This window comes from Mustela nigripes, unplaced genomic scaffold (assembly GCF_022355385.1).
Source record: "Mustela nigripes isolate SB6536 unplaced genomic scaffold, MUSNIG.SB6536 HiC_scaffold_148, whole genome shotgun sequence".
Classification (NCBI taxonomy): domain Eukaryota; kingdom Metazoa; phylum Chordata; class Mammalia; order Carnivora; family Mustelidae; genus Mustela; species Mustela nigripes.
In genome coordinates, this window is record NW_026739562.1 from 9985601 (window position 1) to 9992933 (window position 7333).

A 7333-nucleotide genomic window follows, 5' to 3' on the forward strand; every position below is an offset into this window, starting at 1 on the left:
AAAAAAAAAAAAAACCTATGTAATCACTCTATGTCTTTTGACTGAGTTTAACCCATTTACATATAAAGTAATTATTTATAGGGAAGGACTTAGTCTTGCCATTTTGTTTCCTGTTTCTCACTGTTTTCTTGTCTTACTGCTTTCCTTTGTATTTTGTTGATTTTTTGGTATTGATAAGCTTTCATGGATTTTCTTTCTTTTGCAGAACTTTTGTCTTGGGTTGAAACTGGATCTTTTATTTGAGTTCTTTCTCTTACACTGGCACTTGTCTGTATCTCAGATTACTTCCCATTGCATTGATGGCAATTGGTCTGAAGGGGTGTTTTAGAATGTGTAGACTTTGTCTCACTTACTCAATTATCATTAACTCTCTCTTTTGTACCAGATAGTTTTGTTCCTATTAGCTAAGGCAGAAATCCATATAATAACTGCTACTAGAGATGAATTGGTGATAATATGTCTTTGATAGTAAAAATGTTCCAATAGTTGTCTCTCAGGAATCATGTGTGAGATTGCTCTATGGCTGTACCTAGAGGAATTTTATACCCCATTTTGGCTTTGGGAAGATAAAGTAATTTATTCTAAGATGATCTCAGATTACCGTGTAAATGGTGCCCATGGAATTGTGCTACAAGGTAATCTTACTTTGGGATAAATCCTCATTCTTCAATGAGTCTCTCATTTTTCAAAACTCATTCATTTCTGGTTGATCTTCATTTCTCACTATAATAAAGCTACTTTGGCTACGGTGACCTTAATTGGGATTGAAACTATGAATTTTCAGCAAAAGATTTAGCTATTATTCCTTTCATTTATGTATTTTAATTGTTATAATTCTCGTATAATCTATACCCAGAACCTTACAGAGAATTTTTCCACTGAATACATAAACTCAGACATTTTCTATAGGTTGTGACAATAATATGCTGATATGCAATTCCCTTTGAACAATAACTTAAAAATACAGAGAGATTTCTAATTGGAAGAGACTTTGGTCATCATTTAATCAAACACTGATGTGAAAGAGTCACGTTTAAAGATTACAAAAATCACAGGTGGGTATTAAGGAGGGCACGTATTGCATGGAGCACTGGATGTGGTGCAAAAACAATGAATACTGTTATGCTGAAAGAAATTTAAAAAAGCACAGGGAGCATAACATAGTTAAACTCACATATTTTGAGTTCAAGACCATCATTTTTTCTATTAGTCCCACTTGTTCTTAAAAGATGAATAAAGTTTTTTTTTTTTTTCTTCTGTAGTCACAGGAATTGTTATCCAAGATTACTCTGTGGCCCCAGAGCTTCCTCATGGCATTTTTCACCCCTGAGTTTCTGAGAATAGATTAAATGACTTAATATGGGTATTAATATAGTATAAAACATTGTCACTGCTTTGTTAATGGGGAAGGTATATCCAAAGGTATATGGATATACAGGATACAAAGTATAGGACAATTACAGTAATAAGGGAGGCACAGGTGGACAGAGTTTTATGCTCTCTTTTATTACTCTGAGCTCTTAGGGAGTAAAGGATGAGGACATAGGAAGTGATAAGTATAGAAAAAGAACAGGCACATCATCCCACTGTTGGTGGCAACAAAAAGTTCAGAGATGTGAGTGTCAGTGCAAAAGAGTTTAAGAGAGGGAAAAGGTCACCGTTGAAGTGGCCAATGACATTGGGGCCACAGAAGGGCAACCAGACCTTGAAAAGAATTGAATCAGAGTGTGAAGAAAACTCCCAGCCCTGGCCATGGCCACCAGGGGGCCACCCATTCTCCTCTTCATTGTGATCCAGTAGTGTAGGGACTTGCAGATGGCTATAGGCCATCATAGGCGGTCATAGGCCATCACCATGAGCAGGATGATCTCAGCTTCTCCAGAAAAATGCTTTGCAAAGAGCTGAGTCATTCACCCACTGAAGGAGGTAGTTTTCTTTTCAGTGACTAAAACAAATATCATTTTGGGAGCTATGGTAGAAGAGCAGTAGTTGTCTATGAAGGACAAGAAAGACAAGAAAAAAGAAATCCACATGGGGGAGCCTGAGGCTCTGCTGGTGTTGATTGTCATGACTATGAGTAGGTTGCCTGCCACAGTGAGAAAGTAGATTACTATAAACATAGTGAATTATAGAGGGCACGGATTGCTTGGAGCACTGGGTGTGGTGAAAAAATAATGATACTGTTATGCTGAAAATAAATAAATGAAAAAAAAAAAACATAGTGAAAAAGAGTTTGTGCACACCTGGGTTGACAAAGGCTTATGAGAGTTATATTACCCAGTGCTGGTGTCTATGTGTTACTATAAAGTCTTCTGGAAAAAAGTTTGACTCCATGTAATAAGAGTTTTATAATTGGTCATGTCCAGGACTCCTTAGGTGTAGGAATCTATCCTAGATTAAAAATATGGACAAAAATTATGCATACAGGTTGCATTACATAGTTTTTTAAGATAATAAGTGAACATAATCCAAATGTCTGCATAAAGATGGATAATGAAGTGAATAGTAGTTAGGAAATATCAGGTGGACATTGAAGTTAATAACAAGAAGAGTTCATAGCGTGGAAAGATTCTTCCACTATAATATTAAGTGCAAACCACAAAATATAAATCAGTTTATATATTATAATCCAAAAATGTCCAAAATGACATGATATATCTATCTACCTATCTATATCTATCTATGTATATATATAGAAAAGTATCTGAGAAAAGTACATTATAAAGATTAATAGTGCTTACTTGAATTATAGGTAGGGCAAATCTTATTTTCCTAAATATTATATTTTATCAAATTTTTCTTCAAATCCAATAGGTTACCTTTATAATGAGTGAAAGAAGATAATAAGAGAAATATTATTTTCTTGTGTCTGGTCGACTTTCATAATATCTTGAGTGTCTGCTTTTCTTAATAGATTTCATAAGGTCATTCTTCATAAAAATCTGTGACAGTAGATGCACATATTTATTTATTTATTTATTTAGGTAAAAAAGAATGATGTTTTATTTGGGGAGAAAAGTTAACTTAAAAACAGAAGTGAAAATGCTTCCCAAGGACCCTTTACATTTAGGTAGAAAATAAAAGCATACTGTACTGTAATTTTTTTATTAATTTATTTATTTTCAGCATAACAGTATCATTACTTTTTTCACCACACCCAGTGCTCCATGCAATCTGTGCCCTCTATAATACCCACCACATGGTACCCCAACCTCCCACACCCCTGCCACTTCAAACCCCTCAGATTGTTTTTCAGAGTCCATAGTCTCTCATGATTCACCTCCCCTTCCAATTTACCCCAACTCCCTTCTCCTCTCTAACTCCCCATGTTTTCCATGCTATGTGTTATGCTCCACAAATAAGTGAAACCATATGATAATTGACTCTCTCTGCATGACTTATTTCACTCAGCATAATCTCTTCCAGTCCCGTCCATGTTGCTACAAAAGCTGAGTATTCATCCTTTCTGATGGATGCATCATACTCCATAGTGTATATGGACCACATTTTCCTTATTCATTCGTCCATTGAAGGGCATCTTGGTTCTTTCCATGGTTTGGCAACCGTGGCCATTGCTGCTATATACATTGGGGTACAGCTGGCCCTTCTTTTCATGAAATCTGTATCTTTGGGGTAATTTTTTAAAACCAGAAATCAATTTTTTTTTTGTTTCTAGTGAGTAAAAGTCAAGCAGAGAGAGACAATTATCATATGGTTTCACTTATTTGTGGAGCATAACAAATATCATGGAGGACAAGGGGAGTTAGGGAGGAGAAGGGAGTTGGGGGAAATTGGAAGGGGAGGTGAACCATGAGAGACTATGGACTCTGAAAAACAATCTGAGGGGTTAGAAGTGGTGAGGGGTGGGAGGTAGGGGGAAGTAGGTGGTGGGTATTAGAGAGGGCATGGACTGCATGGAGCACTGGGTGTGGTGCAAAAACAATGAATACTGTTATGCCAATAATAAGTAAGTAAATAAATAAATAATAACAAGAAAAAAAAAAGAAAAATGTGTTTGGGGAGTTTTCCAAATTATATGAAATAGTAGTCTAGATAATTTTTTAAAAATTTCTTTTCAGCGTAACAGAATTCATTGTTTTTGCACCACACTCAGTGTTCCATGCAATGTGTGCCCTCCATAATACCCACCAATGGCTCCCCCAACCTCCCACCCCCGGCCCCTTTAAAATCCTCATGCTGTTTTTCAGAGTCCATAGTCTCTCATGGTTCACCTCCCCCTCCAATTTCCCTCAACTCACTTCCCCTCTCCATTTCCCTATATCCTCCATGTTATTTGTTATGCTTCACAAATAAGTGAAACCATAAGATAATTCACTTTCTCTGCTTGAATTATTTCACTTAGCATAATCCGTTCCAGTCCCGTCCATGTTGATGCAAAAGTTGGGTATTCATCCTTTCTGATGGAGGCAGAATACTCCATAGTGTATATGGACCACATCTTCCTTATCCATTCGTCCATTGAAGGGCATCTTGGTTCTTCCCACAGTTTGGCGACCATGACTATTGCTGCTATAAACATTGGGGTACAGATGGCCCTTCTTTTCACTACATCTGTATCTTTAGGGTAAATACCCAGTAGTGCAATGGCAGGGTCATAGGGAAGCTCTATTTTTAATTTCTTAAGGAATCTCCACACTATTCTCCAAAGAGGCTGCACCAACTTGCATTCCCACCAACAGTGGAAGAGGGTTCCCCTTTCTCCACATCCTCTCCAACACACGTTGCTTCCTGTCTTCCTAATTTTGGCCATTCTAACTGGTGTAAGGTGGTATCTCAATGTGGTTTTCATTTGAATCTCCCTGAGGGCTAGTGATGATGAACATTTTTTCATGTGTCTGATAGCCATTTGTATGTCTTGATTGGAGAAGTGTCTGTTCATATCTTCTGCCCATTTTATGACATGATTGTCTGTTTTGTGTGTGTTGAGTTTGAGGAGTTCATTATAGATCCTGGATATCAACCTTTTGCCTGTACTGTCATTTGCAAATATCTTCTCCCACTCGGTGGGTTGCCTCTTTGCTTTTTTGACTGTTTCCTTGTCTGTGCAGAAGCTTTTGATCTTGATGAAGTCCCAAAAGTTCATTTTGGATTTTGTTTCCTTTGCCTTTGGGGACATATCTTGAAAGAAGTTGCTGTGGCTGATTTCGAAGAGGTTACTGTCTATATTTTCCTCTAGGATTCTGATGTATTCCTGTCTCACATTGAAGTTTTTTACCCATTTTGAGTTTATTTTTGTGTATGGTGTAAGAGAATGGTCGAGCTACATTCTTCTACATGTAGCTGTCCAGTTTTCCCAGCACCATTTATTGAAGAGACTGTCTTTTTTCCACTGTATATTTTTTCCTGTTTTGTCAAAGATTATTTGCCCATAGAGTTGAGGGTCCATATCGGGACTCTCTACTCTGTTCCACTGGTCGATGTATCTGTTTTTATGCCAGTACCATGCTGTCTTGTTGATCACAGCTTTGTAGTAAAGCTTGAAATCAGGTAACGTGATACCCCCCATTTTATTTTTGTTTTTCAAGATTTCCTTAGCGATTTGGAGTCTCTTCTGATTCCATACAAATTTTAGGATTATTTGCTCCAGCTCTTTGAAAAATACTGGTGGAATTTTGATCGAAATGGCAATAAAAGTATAAATTGCTCTAGGCAGTATAGACATTTTGACAATGTTTATTCCTGCAATCCTAGAGCGTGGAATGGTCTTCCATCTTTTTGTGTCTTCTTCAATTTCTTTCATGAGTGTTCTGTAGTTCTTCGAGTACAGATCCTTTACCTCTTTGGTTAGGTTTATTCCCAGGTATCTTATGGTTCTTGGTCCTATGGTAAATAGAATCGATTCTCTAATTTCCCTGTCTGTATTTTCATTTGTAGTGTATAAGAAAGCCACTGATTTCTGTACATTGACTTTGTGTCCTGCCACATTGCTGAATTGCTGTATGAGTTCTAGTAGTTTGGGGGTGGAGTCTTTTGGTTTTTCCATATAAAGAATCATGCCATCTGTGGAGAGAGAGAGTTTGTCTTCTTCATTGCCAATTTGGATAGTTTTTATTTCTCTTTGTTGTCTGATTGTTGTTGCTAGGACTTCTAATACTATGTTGAACAAGAGTGGTGAGAGTGGGCATACTTGTCCACTTGATCCATCCATGATCTCAACAGGAAGGCTGTGAGCTTTTTCCTATTGAGGATGATATTTGCTGTGGGTCTTTCATAGATAGATTTGATGAAGTTCAGGAATGTTCCCTCTATCCCTATACTTTGAAACGTTTTAATCAGGAACGGATGCTGGATTTTGTCAAATGCTTTTTCTGCATCAATTGAGAGGACCATGTGGTTCTTCTCTCTTCTCTTATAGGTTTGTTCTATCACATTGATTGATTTGTGAATGTTGAACCATCCTTGAGGACCAGGGATGAATCCCACCTGGTCATGGTGGATAATCCTTTTAGTGTGCTGTTGGATTTTGTTTGCTAGGATGTTGTTGAGAATCTTAGCATCCATATTCATCAGTGATATTGATATGAAATTCTCATTTTTGGTAAGGTCTTTGCCTGGTTTGGGGATCAGGGTAATGCTGGCTTCATAGAAAGAGTCTGGAGGTTTTCCTTCTGCTTCAATTTTTTGAAACAGCTTCAGGAGAATAGGTATTCTTTCTTCTTTAAAAGTTGGTAGAATTCCCCAGGGAATCCATTAGGTCCTGGGCTCTTGTTTTTTGGGAGGTTTTTGATCACTGCTTCAATCTCGTTACTAGATATCGGTCTATTCAGGTTGTCAATTTCTTCCTGGTTCACTTTGGGGAGTTTGTAGTTTTCCAGGAATGCATCCATTTCATCTAGGTTCCTTAACTTATTGGCATATACTTCTTGATAATAACTTCTGATGATTGTTTCTACTTCCTTGTTGTTACTTGTGATCTCTCCCTTTTCATTCATAATTTTATAAATTTGGGCTTTCTCTCTTTTCTTTTGGTTTAGTGTGGCCAGTGGTTTATCTATCTTATTGATTCTTTCAAGAAACGAGCTTCTAGTTTCATTGATACATTCTACTGCATCTCTGGTTTCCATCTCATTGATCTCAGCTCTAATCTTGATGATTTCCCTTCTTATGTGTGGAGTTAGTTTGATTTCTTGTTGATGCTCCAGTTCCTTAAGGTGTAGAGACAGTTGCTGTGTTCTGGATTTTTCAATTTTTTTTTTTTTTGAGAGAGGCTTGGATGGCTATTTATTTCCCCCTTAGGGTTACCTTTGCTGTATACCATAGGTTTTGGACTGAAGTGTCTTCATTCTCCTTGGTTTCCATGAATTGTTTCAGT

General features: G+C 37.2%; 1 pseudogene; it reads right to left on the reverse strand.

Annotated features, from left to right (window-relative positions):
- Positions 1–1222: 1222 nt before the first annotated feature.
- Positions 1223–5093, reverse strand: LOC132008484 (olfactory receptor 4C5-like; annotated as a pseudogene).
- Positions 5094–7333: the final 2240 nt, after the last annotated feature.